General features: G+C 43.5%; 2 protein-coding genes across 2 annotated transcripts in view; one reads left to right on the top strand and one right to left on the bottom strand.

Moving 5' to 3' along the window:
- Positions 1–16,019, top strand: part of LOC126456809 (dehydrogenase/reductase SDR family member 11-like) — a 434,906-nt gene that overhangs the window by 143,723 nt on the left and 275,164 nt on the right. The gene's annotated exons all lie outside the window — the stretch shown is intronic.
- LOC126456810 (dehydrogenase/reductase SDR family member 11-like) overlaps positions 8,358–16,019 on the bottom strand; it is an 87,616-nt gene continuing 79,954 nt past the window's right edge. Inside the window, exon 7 of the mRNA XM_050092603.1 lies at positions 8,358–8,376. The gene's annotated coding sequence lies outside the window, so the exon portion shown is untranslated. The remainder of the gene's footprint in view (positions 8,377–16,019) is intronic.

A 16,019-nucleotide genomic window follows, 5' to 3' on the forward strand; every position in this document is an offset into this window, starting at 1 on the left:
ACTGTAAATTGAATTGTACAGCGAAAATTCGGAATTGCCGCCAGAATTCGAAATTCCTGCCAATAGGGTATTTGAGCGAGTGGGATGGGGAGAGGATGGGAAACCCACATGCTGGCTGAAGAAAACGCATTTATGTCAATCAGCGAGGTGAGTTTGGGGATGGGTGTGTTTCGGGGAGGGGGCTAGTTAATTGATCAATTTAATTAATTTGCGTATCAATGTGGTATCAAATTTGTGCTCGTATCCCCATCTCCCTACTACTGAGATGAACATTTCATTCCAAACTCCGGAAACTTAAACAAGAAGAAGACATTATTATGTGGCACGAAAATTAAACAAACGCTCTATATGGCATTGAAACCCTAAAACTAGTGTGGAAAAGTGGTATAATCAGAATTATGAAAATGGAAAGAATGCTGATTAGAAGGATACTTGCCCCAAAGGGCAACAGAAACAGAAAGCAACAGACCATGACTTACAAGGAGAGTTCTGAACATGTAGAGAACATAACACACGGAACACTCTAATACAATGAAGTTGAAATGACAGCAAGCATGGTTTACATAGACACTAAATGACGTCATATAAGTAAACACCAATGTAGCTGACTCATATAACAGGAATTTATTTCAGAAGAATTTCAGAAACTTCTCTTCGTGAATGAACAGGAAAGAAAAAGGAATCAGCCTCCTAACATGAAAGAACTCCTGAGGCATGGATCAGAAGATTTGAAATGAATAGGGCCAAACAGAATGAAGAATACTACAGCAGAAATTTAAATATTGCTTTAACGTGCTCTGTAAAAGAAATATTCGAATAAATAGATAAATAAATAAAGTAATGCAAAACCAAAAATTCATAGCTAGCTCAGTCTATAACAAGCGTTGTGTACTACTTATTAATCCAAGTACAGTGACACTTTTTGTGAAAGGTCGCGCACTTCATTTTTCAGTTGCTTGCTAATATGGTTCTAGGGTGGTAGTCATAGCAGTGGACAATCTCCATAACCCCCATCACTTGGCTGCCACTACAACATTCTACAGTTTGGAGATCCCTGTGACTGCTACAACACATGAACGCCACTGGACAAAAAGGGAAGGCTCCGGACCAGGGCTCGTTTACTTTATTTTCTGTATAACAGAAACATGATCCGTTCGTTTCACATTGATATGATCTCTGAAGACTGACTGGCCTGATTGCTACACATTCATGTTTTCAAAATTATTTGGTGGCACCTGAAGACGAAGCTTTAAACTTCGAAACTGTACTCATTAGCAACTGAAGCGAATTTTTGTTCTACAAACAAATGGTAGTAACTTGAAATGATGGGACCTACCATTAAACAAAAATGTAGTGTACTTCCTTAATTCTTTAGGGAGGACTATCTGCCAATAGCCAACCGGGAGGTCGATGAAACTTAAATAGCTCCCATTATGAAACCTCATTAGCATTTCTCCTGTAGGAACAGGCCTATCGCACTCAATTTCAGTAGTTAGATTAAGTGTTCTAGCATCAAGGAGGAGTTTAAAAATCACCGTTTTGTTTCTTAGCTGTTACAGTTAGATCATTCAGTAATATCCCAACCAGTCATTCTATGGATTTCATGTGTCACAGCCTACATTCATACCTTTTCAGTACCCCAGGTTTGTCACTAAATGTTGGTCTATTCTTCACTAACACTGATGCTAGTTCTTTCACCATCTCATTTAAACAATTCGTTTCTGAACATTTGTCTTTAACCATACTTTCGGCTTCCAGTGACAATTCTTCCTCCTTCACATCAAATCCTACATTCAACTGGGTACTCCAGCCTTTAAAATTTTCTATTTATCCTTGAGTTAAACTTCTTTTAATCCACAAATGCTGATTAATAACTCTGATCTCCATTCGTTCATTAGGCAAGTCTAACAATAGTTTGTGTGTCACTAACAAGTTCATACCCAATAAAATAGGGAATTCTAAACACTGCTAACATTGATTGTTGCAAAGTTATTCCAGAAATGCCAAATGTCAGTAGCATTTCTTCTTCTAAATTTTTCTCTTTGATTCCTGTCAGTCCCACTATAAGCACGTTAGCTACAGGAAAAGCAGAAGACTTCTATGCTGTGTATCTATTCTTGTGGATCTCGCAAGCTGCTTTAGGAATAGAGTCACTTCACTATCTGTGTCAATCAAAAATTCTAATTCCATTTCATTCAGTACTCCTCTTACAGTAACGGTTGACACACCGTTTACTGGTTCTTCCTTTTCTAACAATACTCTTTCACTAAGACTTTGCTGTCCTCTATACTTCAAAAATGAATTTTTATATTCGTTTACTTTATTATGAGAACAATCGGGCATAGGAATAAGTTGACTGTTCTCCGTTATTTCCAGTATAAGGACAGATTATGCAAAATTTTTCTAATCTATATCAAATCTGTGAAGAAACAGTCTAGATCGAGGTGGGTATTTTATTAAACTGACCGGTTTTGGCCTAGGCTTAGGCCATCTTCAGACAGCATTGTGAAAGATGGAAAACTTTCTAGTTACGCAAAGGCGCCAGTGACTTAAAATAAAGTCATTTACATTTTAAAATCGAAGAGCTGCTACTCATAAACTGAAGCAGGTGTTGTGTATAACAGTTGATCTCAGCCGCTGAAACTGCTACTATTCGCCGGGCAGTATTGCGTTATATAGGTCTGGTGAGGGCATGTTTGTGCTATATGACGTCTACATCAGACAATGAGGAACGATTTACATAAACTACGTATTATTTGAAGATACAGTTTATCTAAAAGTGAATAATTATAAAAAGTAGTGCCTACTGGACAGAACAGAACGTTAAAAATAGTGAGTAATGTAATAATTATTTGTCTCATTTCTTGTAGTACCACCTGGCGGAAATAATTTATTTAACTGGCACAAAATATCCATAGCATCGGCTATTCAGTGCATAGAGTGTGTATAGTATAACAAACGGATTAATGTAAAATAACTATGGTCTGTGATACTTATGCAGTAATAAAACTTTGTGTTAAATAATACGAAACTTATGGAACAATGGTGCACTCTTCTGGCCTGAAGTGGCTTTCAACGGACACTTTTGCTTTAAATGAAAGTCGGCCCTCGTCTTTAATAATCAATCTAGTATCAGTTTTGCTACGTGCTGTTCGTTCGACGGTTCTTCTTTACTGAGTTTTACCTTAAATAACGGTGAAGTTCAAGATCGACTCAAATCCCTGTGGGTAAATTCAGTATTAACAAGCCAAGTGGTACCGATCGCAATCTGCTAGCGCCACCACATACAGCACTACACACGCGAATCAGTGCCTCTCTCTCGAGGCATCAAAAAGTCACTCAATTCTCCGAAAAATAACAGCAACAATCCTGTTACCTCTGAAACTCCTTTCAGTCAACTAGCAGCAAGACACGGTCAAAATTCGGATAACTTTCGACACAGAGAATTACGCCAACAACTACCACCAAACGAAGACTTGGCTACTTAAGTTTCTTCCACGTGAACCAGTAATTTTTACCCCCAAATTACTACTAGTCAATGAAGACCTCCGTTGCCAGTGCTAAGCCAGCGAAACCTACTCGAACAACGTCGGTTATAAATCGGTCGCGGGAGAAAAAAATCTCACTGCCACGCCGGTCAAAGGTAGTTGCTTATAAGAACCTCTTGTCCAACAGACTACAAATCAGACCTTAACCAAGACGGACTATGATATGTACCGATTTTGACAAACTCACGCTTACGAAGCTCATACGTGGACTGCATATCCTTCTCAAAGAAAAATCGTTTCGGACCGTCATTGCAAAACAAACACGTGACACCACCTCGACTTTTGACAACTATTTCATTATTATCGTCGGCCTTCGGCAACCTCGAGCGGTTGCTACCTACTCCACAGTGTTGTTACATCTTTGGTTTCCGCAATGAACGAACGGCGTATCTAGAACATCATTACAACAAATAAAACGTCCCCTTTGAACAATTATACATGACTATGCTTAAACTGACACACAATATTTTTAGCGCAACGCAATCTGACTTTCAAAAATCCCTACAAAAGAATGGCCCTGACTAACATTAACCTATACCTTTCACAAATCGCTTACCTCACCAAAAATCTTCGTTACTCGAACTACTGCAATACAGCGAGCGCCACTATTGCCAGCTAAATAAAAAGATTCAAACTACTGAAGGCACTAACTAGTGATAGGCATAGTTAGCAAATGAAAGATTTTGATAGAGAACAAACAATGTATTAACCTTAATAGTCATAATATATATAGCACTTCATGATATCCAATATTACAAATTTCAAAACTCCGCCATCTCTCTCCCCACATCCACCACTGCTGGCGGCTCACCTCCAACTGCGCAACGCTACGCGCTGTTCACATCCAGCTGCCCAACACTACAATGGCAGACAACAATGCAAACTAGCGACAGACTGCACACAGCACAGCCAGTGATTTTCATACAGAGGGCTACGTAACGTTGCCAATAAGAGAACCTAAACAGCCTACTTACACAAACATACGCAATGTATAACACACATATTGCCCGCCTCCATAGCTGAGTGGTCAGCGCAGCTGACTGCCATGTGAGGGATACGGTTCGATTCCCCGCTGGTCGCCTATTTTCTGCGTTAGGGGACTGGGTATTTCATTGTTTTCGTCATCATTTCATCCTCATCGACACGCACGTCACCAAAGTGGCGTCGACTCAAAAGACATACACCAGGCGACCAGCATACCCGACGGGAGGCCCTAGCCACACGACATTTCACTTCAGTACACACATTTTTACATACACCAACCTTATTCCCAGACCCATGTGCACTCGGTTGCCGAAAAAGGATAAAGGTGAACTTAACACCATGCCCATGACACAGCACAATACATATGTGCGGGGGAATAGACGTACAACTGTTCAACTGACCAGCTAGATATACCAAGTGGCTATTTACAGCGTCTCCTCAACGGCCTTGAGTGAACGTTACTAGGTATGGGCCTTCACAGCAGTTTCAATGGCATCAGGATCAGTCAAGGTCTTGAGAACAAGGATACTTGTCTGGTCACCAGACACCCCAGATTTAAATCGAACCAATAACCTGTGGGACTAGCTCAATCAGGTCATTCATGTCATTGATCCTCAGCCGAGAATCCTAACGCAGGTGGCCAACTCGCTGGAGTCGGCAGGGCTCCATATCCCTGTCGGCACCACCCAGAACCTCCACAGATTCTCCTCCTACACAGTCGCGCAGCGGTCTGCACTGCAAAAGTTTGTTATTCACGCTTTTGTGACTGGACAGTGCATGTAGCTAACTATATTGGGCTTTAATTGCAGTACCTCATTGCCTGATAATTGCTCACTCCAAATGAAACTATGATTGAGAGAAGGAGTGCAGCATGCTGAAAGCGTCCTTCGTTCAAAAACGTCTTGGGGATAGACAGATATCGAGAGGAATTTTTTTAGCATTCCTACGGTGTCGTTCTTTTTCTCCCCTGGCAGCCAACCTGTCGAACCGTTTTATGCAAGATTTTGAACAAGCACATTCATGATACATTTATAATTTGGTCCCATGGTCTGCACAGTCTCCGCAAATTTCTTCAACATCTCAGTTGGATACAGAGAAAAAAAAAGTGCTTTGTAGATGGAAAAATAATATTCCTTTTTAGACACCTACTATGGCCTAAGAACGAAGACACACTCGGACAGTTGTTGTACCGAAAGCCTATTCGTATAGACCTGTAATTGCAGGCTACCAATTGCCACCATCCAGAACAGATACAGCCATTCTGAAGACCTTGACTCAATTGTGATATTAAAATTGTTATTCCTTAGGTAACTGTGCGCAACCCTGGTCTGATGTCGGTTAAACAAATAAATGAATAAGGAAATAAAATAAAATACATGTGGTGCAACGCACAATTAAGTCTCAAATTAAATATTGCCACATCTGAATGGTTCTAGGCTGCTTGTCAAAAGATACAATGACATCTCAATGTGTAATATATTTGAAGGGTGCTGACATCAGAGTCTGAGATTATGTAATTTGTGGTTCATCGAATGAACAGTCATCAGCTGAAATCTTTACAAGTTTTTCATTAATGTTTGACCTTAGAAAGCATCATTTAAGGTAACTGATGGTGCCAGTTAGCCGATAATGCTTTTTATTTCTAATGATTTGTACCTACAAAAGGTTATGTACAATCAATTTTTGAGAGGCTTTGTCTGAGCAGAACTATAGCGCTAAGGTTCTGAAAATATTTACTGATTGTATTTCCTGTGCTCAGTTGTACTTCAAATGCTCAACTACTACACAACAGCAAAATTTTAATCATGATGCTCTAAAATACAATTTCAAAAAATCTCACAGCATGGTCACAGAAAAACGAACTGATGAAGCATCATTATAGGACAAGAAAAGGTGTTCTGACAAGATCATTATTGTGGTGTAACACTTAAACTCCATATCTTCGTAATATGCAAGGAGGACTACATAACAGGATATTTTCACATGTTAAACTATATTACCAAAAATAATGATGGAAAATGGCCGAGAGGAAACATGCCAAAATATAATGACAGAACAAGACAGAGATGAAAGGTCTATATGTGGAAAATACAATCTTTACCACCAAAATATAAATTCTTTATCAAACCAAGTAACGATTCCGAGTGCAAAATACACACACAAACACAGTTTGCTTATCATAATACATAAGCACAATTACCAATCTCTGATTCTGGACAAAAATAACTCTGCACCAAAATAAAATTGTATTATTCTTAAAAATATGTAAGATTTCGAGTATAAACAGCTATGGCACTGCCACTGTAACTTATTTGATCTATAACATTTAAAAATACACAAATAACTTGCATATTAGGACTATTGATTTAACCTACAGTGTAAGCAGCACTTGTGAATCTTCGTAGTACCATCTTTGTACCATACTTTAGCAAGCACAAGGGACCTTCAAATTAAATATTTCCGCAGCTAAATTGTCTGTACACACATGGACTGCTAATTTTCACTAATGAAATAAATTTTAGGTTAGTCGAAGAGCCCAATTAGATCTTCATACCACGTTTTAAATTCATCTACATACATGAAAACTGGCTCTATAGCATTGCAAAACACAAATGGGACCTGCTGCTATTTAACCTTCAGCTTAAATTGCACTTGTCAACGAGAATAAAGAAAATAAGGAATGTTATGGCATTACATTCTTTAAAATACCTAAAAATTGTCCTATAACATAGCACACACACATAACCACTGCTGTTGATCCAACCAACAACATAAAGTGCACTTGTCGACCAGAACTATCAGAGTAAAGAAGGGTATTTTATTATGTTATTCACAACATATAATGCTTTCAAACAACAGTTTGAGCTAGTTCATGATTTATCCATACACATTTCCATGTTTGGAATGAATTTAGCATAGCAATATGATCTAAATGCCTACCACCATCAATGTTTTTGTTGATAACTGAAATGGTGACTGTCTGTACCAGTAACAAAAACCTCTGGGGAAGGTGGATCTCTCGAAATATGTTTTCCCAAATACCAAATTGAACAGTGGTAATATTCATTCGTATAGCTGACACCTCTGTTGCGGGGTGACGATGGTCGAATCTGGGACTACAGTTGGCAGAGCTGAAGCCAGGGCCCACCATGCTGATTCTCGTCAGGAGACTGAGCAAGTTCAATAGCGTCAAGGGGCAGTGCAGAGTGGCACAGCAGTATTCAGAAGTATTCCTTTATTTAGCTAGTGTACAGAAGTGTAATGTCGGCGCACCGCACGCTGTTCCGCGAGTCCAGCCAGCTCAGCGACTCCTGGTATGACGATACTGCTGCTGTTGTCATCAAGGCCGCTCACCTGGGAGTCGGCCACGCTCTGCCCGGTCGCCGCCCGCAGAGGAGTCACGTCTTGCGCCGTGTAGCTGCCTGTGATTTCGGAGACTGCTACAGTCTATGGTCTTCGCCGCCCTCAGGCACGTTTGGCCTGCTCTGTCCAACCATGGGACGAACGTGGATGTACTAGTCACCCGTGGCTCTCGGGTCGCCGCTGCTTCCAGGACAGGACTGGACCCGCGCCCTCCTGGATGCGGTGCTGCAGCTTGCCGTTAGTGGTGCTTTCCAGATGGCAACACCCGCCGCCGTTTCTGCTGCTGCTGCAACACTGCCGTGCCTCACACAGTGTGCGCCTCGTCCGGACCTGGTATGCCAGGTGAGAAGTGGACGTGGCTCGTATTGGACCCACTGCAGACCGCTGTCACTGCCCTCCTTCAGGCAGACCGTGCAATCTCCATGTACCCGGCTGCTGTTCCATCCCGCCCCGGTGTTGTGTCCCCGGAGGTGGAATACAGCTAGATCAAGTACACAGAAACAAAATACAGATTTACACAGAATATTTACAACATTGCTGACAGACTGGCCCCTATAAGCGTAGACCAGCACTGGTCCGACCAGACTCTTGACTGACCTGGCACACACCTCAAGGTTAAAATTCCTGACTATTTATATTGTTTTTCCCCTTGCTTCTGGCATAGTGTCAGAGAGAGACAGAAACTATGTTGTTGTTGTTGTTGTTGTCGTGGTCTTCAGTCCTGAGACTGGTTTGATGCAGCTCTCCATGCTACTCTATCCTGTGCAAGCTTCTTCATCTCCCAGTACCTACTGCAACCTACATCCTTCTGATCTGCTTAGTGTATACATCTCTTGGACTCCCTATACGATTTTTACCCTCCACGCTGCCCTCCAATGCTAAATTTGTGATCCCTTGATGCCTCAAAACATGTCCTACCAACCGATCCCTTCTTCTAGTCAAGTTGTGCCACAAACTTCTCTTCTCCCCAATCCTATTCAATACCTCCTCATTACTTACGTGATCTACCCACCTTATCTTCAGCATTCTTCTGTAGCACCACATTTCGAAAGCTTCTATTCTCTTCTTGTCCAAACTAGTTATCGTCCATGTTTCACTTCCATACATGGCTACACTCCATACAAATACTTTCAGAAACGACTTCCTGACACTTAAATCTATACTCGACGTTAACAAATTTCTCTTCTTCAGAAACGATTTCCTTGCCATTGCCAGTCTACATTTTATATCCTCTCTACTTCGACCATCATCAGTTATTTTACTCCCTAAATAGCAAAACTCCTTTACTACTTCAAGTGTCTCATTTCCTAATTTAATTCCGTCAGCATCACCCTATTTAATTTGACTACATTCCATTATCCTCGTTTTGCTTTTGTTGATGTTCATCTTATATCCTCCAGTCAAGACACTGTCCATTCCGTTCAACTGCTCTTCCAAGTCCTTTGCTGTCTCTGACAGAATTACAATGTCATCGGCGAACCTCAAAGTTTTTACTTCTTCTCCATGAATTTTAATACCTACTCCGAATTTTGCTTTTGTTTCCTTTACTGCTTGCTCAATATACAGATTGAATAACATCGGGGAGAAGGTACAACTCTGTCTCACTCCTTTCCCAACCACTGCTTCCCTTTCATGCCCCTCGACTCTTATAACTACCACCTGGTTTCTGTACAAATTGCAAATAGCCTTTCGCTCCCTGTATTTTACCCCTGCCACCTTCAGAATTTGAAAGAGAGTATTCCAGTTAACATTGTCAAAAGCTTTCTCTAAGTCTACAAATGCTAGAAACGTAGGTTTGCCTTTCCTTAATCTTTCTTCTAAGATAAGTCGTAAGGTTAGTATTGCCTCACGTGTTCCAACATTTTTACGGAATCCAAACTGATCTTCCCCGAGGTCCGCTTCTACCAGTTTTTCCATTCGTCTGTAAAGAATTCGCGTTAGTATTTTGCAGCTGTGACTTATTAAACTGATAGTTCGGTAATTTTCACATCTGTCAACACCTGCTTTTTTTGGGATTGGAATTATTATATTCTTCTTGAAGTCTGAGGGTATTTCGCCTGTCTCATACATATTGCTCACCAGATGGTAGAGTTATAGAGTTTTGTCATGACTGGCTCTCCCAAGGCCATCAGTAGTTCTAATGGAATGTTGTCTAGTATGGCAGGGGTAAATTCCCATATGTCAGTCACTTATACATTGCCACTCCCGTGCCTCACCTCATACATCGCAATGACTTAAAGGAACGCTGCAGTTACTGCCTCACGTTGCCCCACTGCAAACAAATCATACGTGCAGATCGCCGCTGCAGCTCTGCTCCATGTTTACCCTGCCTGGCCTACTGGCTGCCGACCATAACCACACACCGTTAGCGGCCCCAGATTTCTTTCGCCCAGCCAAGAGTGTAAGTTCTATTTACGCTTCCAGAGGAAAATGTCGTCATATCGAAGCTCAATCTAGCCTACTTCAGACTTAAATGTGGAATGTGTTGAGTGCTATCAACGGACACGTATTCGCCGTAGCTGCAGTAAACATTCAGAGATCATTATCTGCAGAAGCGTAGTTTGATGCAGTTCCGTGTCTACGGCTGCCTCTTCTGTATTTGAGCAGCAATGTCAATTAACTGCTGACAGTTCCTTTGCTAATTTATTTTCGTTTGTAATGATTTCGTACTGGCTTGGTTGGTTGGTTGAAACTTCGCTGTTCTATAGCTCTTTAAAGCCGCGAGAGAAACCAAACACACTACTGGCCATTAAAATTGCTACACCATGAAGAAATGCAGATCATAAATGGGTATTCATTGGAGAAATTTATTATACTAGAACTGACATGTTATTACATTTTCACGCAATTTGGGTGCATAGATCCTGAGAAATCAGTACCCAGAACAACCACCTCTGGCCGTAATAACGCCCTTGATACGCCTGGGCATTGAGTCAAACATAGCTTGCATGGCGTGTGCAGGTGCAGCTGCTCATGCAGCTTCAACACGATACCACAGTTCATCAGGAGTAGTGACTGCCGTACTGTGACGAGCCAGTTGCTCGGCCACCATTGACCAGACGTTTTCAGTTGGTGAGAGATCTGGAGAATGTGCTGGCCAGGGCAGCAGACGAACATTTTCTGTATTCAGAAAGGCCCATACAGGAACTGCAACATGCGGTCGTGCATTATCCTGCTGAAATGTAGAGTTTCGCAGTGATCGAATGAAGGTTAGAGCCACGGGTCGTAACACATCTGAAATGTAACGTCCAATGTTCAAAGTGACGTCAATGCGAACAAGAGGTGACCGAGATGTGAACCAATGGCACTCCATACCATCACGCCGCGTGATACGCCTGTATGGCGATGACAAATACACGCTTCCAATGTGTGTTCACCGCGATGTCGTCAAACACGGATGTGACCATCATGATGCTGTAAACAGAACGTGGATTCATCCGAAAAAATGACGTTTTGCCGTTCGTGCAGCGAGGTTCGTCGTTGAGTACACCATCGCAGGCGCTCCGAGCTGATAGTTCGTGGTGCTGCAAACGTCGTCGAATTGTTCTTGCACATGGTTGTTGTCTTGCAAACGTCCCCATCTGTTGACTCAGGGATCGAGACGTGGCTGCACGATCCGTTACAGCCATGCGGATAAGATGCCTTTCATCTCGACTGCTAGTGATACGAGGCCGTTGGGATCCAGCACGGCGTTCCGTATTACCCTTCTGAACGCACCGATTCGATATTCTGCTTGCAGTCATTGGATCTCGACCAACGCGAGCAGCAATGTCGCCATACGATAAACCGCAATCGCGATAGGCTACAATCCGACCTTTACCAAAGTCGGAAACGTGATGGTACGCATTTCTCCTCCTTACACGAGGCACCACAACAACGTTTCACCAGGCAACGCCGGTCAACTGCTGTTCGTGTATGAGAAATCGGTTGGAAACTTTCCTCATGTCAGCACATTGTAGGTGTCGCCACCGGCGCCAACTTGTGTGAATGCTCTGAAAAGCTAATCATTTGCATATCACAGCATCTTCTTCCTGTCGGTTAAATTTCGCGTCTGTAGCACGCCATCTTCTTGGTGTAGCAATTGTAATGGCCAGTAGTGTATATCTGTCTGCGATAATACAACATGAATTTGGCTCTGTTTTATAATCTTTAAAAAAAATGTGCAAACTGATTAAAACCTGAATTTTACTTTAATTTCCTTAATGATACAAAGTGGTTCCAGTGTGTTAATGATCTGCTTAATAGTGCTGTACATGAAACGGTTCCTGTGCATTGATAATTTTCGTAATAAACTGACTCTGAAATGAAAATACCTTACGTCGTAATGTAATTGCTTGTAAACGTGGTGCTTGCTGATCTCCATGCGACGAGACTGCAGTTGCTGAGAGCTTAGTGCAACGCTCCAGACAACAAGTAAACTATTTTGTGCACATCACTGAATGAGACTCTCCTTTAAATAAAAAATGATTTGGCTCGAGGATGTGGACAATGCTCTTAGGACTCTATTTATTTATCTGATACATTATTACGTGTATGCGGTTAATGTTACAACACTCATTAACATTGATAAAGGGCAACATTGATACCAAATTCTTACCCTCACAAATATTAGACAAATAATTATTGAACGTGAAAAATACCTTACAGTCAAAATTATTCAATCTTTAATGAAATATCTAAACTTCCCTGATACGGATGTCTCATTCAACAATGATTCTAACTACTCGCGACGGCAGTGCCTGTAAGTGAAAATACTACCTTCATTCCTCTTCACACTCTCTTCATTCTAAATCACTAGGCAACTCCTTCTCATCCGTTTGACGATATTCAAATTTCAAATCATTTTACTTAAACACAGATGAACTTAACTCTACGACTGCATTGCCACGAATCCTCTACTCAGCGCCTTTTCCCGACTCCTCTCACGATAGAGCTCCCGCACGCATCGCTGCCAAGCAGCGATGACAAAAACAAGCACATCTCACAGCTACTCTGACCAATGACTGCGAATGGGTAGGTAGGTGGGTAGTGTTTAACGTCCCGTCGACAACGAGGTCATTAGAGACGGAGCGCAAGCTCGGGTTAGGGAAGGATTTGGAAGGATATCGGCCGCGTCCTTTCAAAGGAACCATCCCGGCATTTGCCTAAAACGATTTAGGGAAATCACGGAAAACCTAAATCAGGAAGGCTGGAGACGGGATTGAACCGTCGTCCTCCCGAATGCGAGTCCAGTGGGCTAACCACTGCGCCACCTCGCTCGGTGACTGCGAATGAGTAATAAGCGATTTAAATTGTCACTTAGCGTTTGAGAGACCCAAAATATGTACAAATTCCAGAAATGCAAATAACAAACTCCCAATAGGCCTGTTTCACTGGGTAATTATTTCCACGCGTTTTGATACAGCCGCATCAGTGGAGAGCTAAAGATAAGTGTATTTTCTTGCACCAGTCAAGTGCATTATTGTAAGACTATTCATTTAAATGACTGTTTTGTTTATTCACTTGTATGAGTTTTCCAAGCAGGTATTGTTGCAAGGTTACCGTTATTTTGGTTATTTAATTATTTAACAAATCTCAGTCGCTTCAGACCCTCTTAATATACACTCCTGGAAATTGAAATAAGAACACCGTGAATTCATTGTCCCAGGAAGGGGAAACTTTATTGACACATTCCTGGGGTCAGATACATCACATGATCACACTGACAGACCCACAGGCACATAGACACAGGCAACAGAGCATGCACAATGTCAGCACTAGTACAGTGTATATCCACCTTTCGCAGCAATGCAGGCTGCTATTCTCCCATGGAGACGATCGTAGAGATGCTGTATGTAGTCCTGTGGAACGGCTTGCCATGCCATTTCCACCTGGCGCCTCAGTTGGACCAGCGTTCGTGCTGGACGTGCAGACCGCGTGAGACGACGCTTCATCCAGTCCCAAACATGCTCAATGGGGGACAGATCCGGAGATCTTGCTGGCCAGAGTAGTTGACTTACACCTTCTAAAGCACGTTGGGTGGCACGGGATACATGCGGACGTGCATTGTCCTGTTGGAACAGCAAGTTCCCTTGCCGGTCTAGGAATGGTAGAACGATGGGTTCGATGACGGTTTGGATGTACCGTGCACTATTCAGCGTCCCCTCGACGATCACCAGTGGTGTACGGCCAGTGTAGGAGATCGCTCCCCACACCATGATGCCGGGTGTTGGCCCTGTGTGCCTCGGTCGTATGCAGTCCTGATTGTGGCGCTCACCTGCACGGCGCCAAACACGCATACGACCATCATTGGCACCAAGGCAGAAGCGACTCTCATCGCTGAAGACGACACGTCTCCATTCGTCCCTCCATTCACGCCTGTCGCGACACCACTGGAGGCGGGCTGCACGATGTTGGGGCGTGAGCGGAAGACGGCCTAACGGTGTGCGGGACCGTAGCCCAGCTTCATGGAGACGGTTGCGAATGGTCCTCGCCGATACCCCAGGAGCAACAGTGTCCCTAATTTGCTGGGAAGTGGCGGTGCGGTCCCCTACGGCACTGCGTAGGATCCTACGGTCTTGGCATGCATCCGTGCGTCGCTGCGGTCCGGTCCCAGGTCGACGGGCACGTGCACCTTCCGCCGACCACTGGCGACAACATCGATGTACTGTGGAGACCTCACGCCCCACGTGTTGAGCAATTCGGCGGTACGTCCACCCGGCCTCCCACATGCCCACTATACGCCCTCGCTCAAAGTCCGTCAACTGCACATACGGTTCACGTCCACGCTGTCGCGGCATGCTACCAGTGTTAAAGACTGCGATGGAGCTCCGTATGCCACGGCAAACTGGCTGACACTGACGGCGGCGGTGCACAAATGCTGCGCAGCTAGCGCCATTCGACGGCCAACACCGCGGTTCCTGGTGTGTCCGCTGTGCCGTGCATGTGATCATTGCTTGTACAGCCCTCTCGCAGTGTCCGGAGCAAGTGTGGTGGGTCTGACACACCGGTGTCAATGTGTTCTTTTTTCCATTTCCAGGAGTGTGGAAGTACAATGGTTGAGCCCCAGTTATACTGTCGCACAATTCGTCATGAATAAGCTATCAAATTAAGGGGATGGGGTGAAGTTGGGGGGGGGGAGGGGGAAGACGGAGGGATTGGTATATAATGCAGCCATCTAAGGAAGCCGCCAAGTATTAGGTCCTGCCCTGGATGCTGTTTTGGATATACGAGTTGCATTCAAGTTCTAAGGCCACCGATTTTTTTTCTAATTAACTACTCACCCGAAATCGATGAAACTGGCGTTACTTCTCGACGTAATCGCCCTGCAGACGTACACATTTTTCACAACGCTGACGCCATGATTCCATGGCAGCGCGCGAAGGCTTCTTTAGGAGTCTGTTTTGACCACTGGAAAATCGCTGAGGCAATAGCAGCACGGCTGGTGAATGTGCGGCCACGGAGAGTGTCTTTTGTTGTTGGAAACACCAAAAGTCACTAGGAGCCAGATCAGGTGAGTAGGGAGCATGAATAATCACTTCAAAGTTGTTATCACGAAGAAACTGTTGCGTAACGTTAGCTCGATGTGCGGGTGCGTTGTCTTGGTGAAACAGCACACGCACAGCAATTCCCAGACGTTTTTGTTGCAGTGCAGGAAGGAATTTGTTCTTCAAAACATTTTCGTAGGGTGCACCTGTTACCATAGTGCCCTTTGGAACGCAATGGGTAAGGATTACGCCCTCGCTGTCCCAGAACATGGACACCATCATTTTTTCAGCACTGGCGGTTACCCGAAATTTTATTGGTGGCAGTGAATCTGTGTGCTTCCATTGAGCTGACTGGCGCTTTGTTTCTGGATTGAAAAATGGCATCCACGTCTCATCCATTGTCACAACCGACGAAAAGAAATTCCCATTCATGCTGTCGTTGCGGATCAACATTGCTTGGCAACATGCCACACGGGCAGCCATGTGGTTGTCCGTCAGCATTCGTGGCACCCACCTGGATGACACTTTTCGCATTTTCAGGTCGTCATGCAGGATTGTGTCCACAGAACCCACAGAAATGCCAACTCTGGAGGCGATGTGTTCAACAGTCATTCGGCGATCCCCCAAAACAGTTCTCTCCACCTTCTCGATCATGTCG

The sequence above is a fragment of the Schistocerca serialis genome, chromosome 2 (genome assembly GCF_023864345.2).
Source record: "Schistocerca serialis cubense isolate TAMUIC-IGC-003099 chromosome 2, iqSchSeri2.2, whole genome shotgun sequence".
Lineage (NCBI taxonomy): Eukaryota > Metazoa > Arthropoda > Insecta > Orthoptera > Acrididae > Schistocerca > Schistocerca serialis.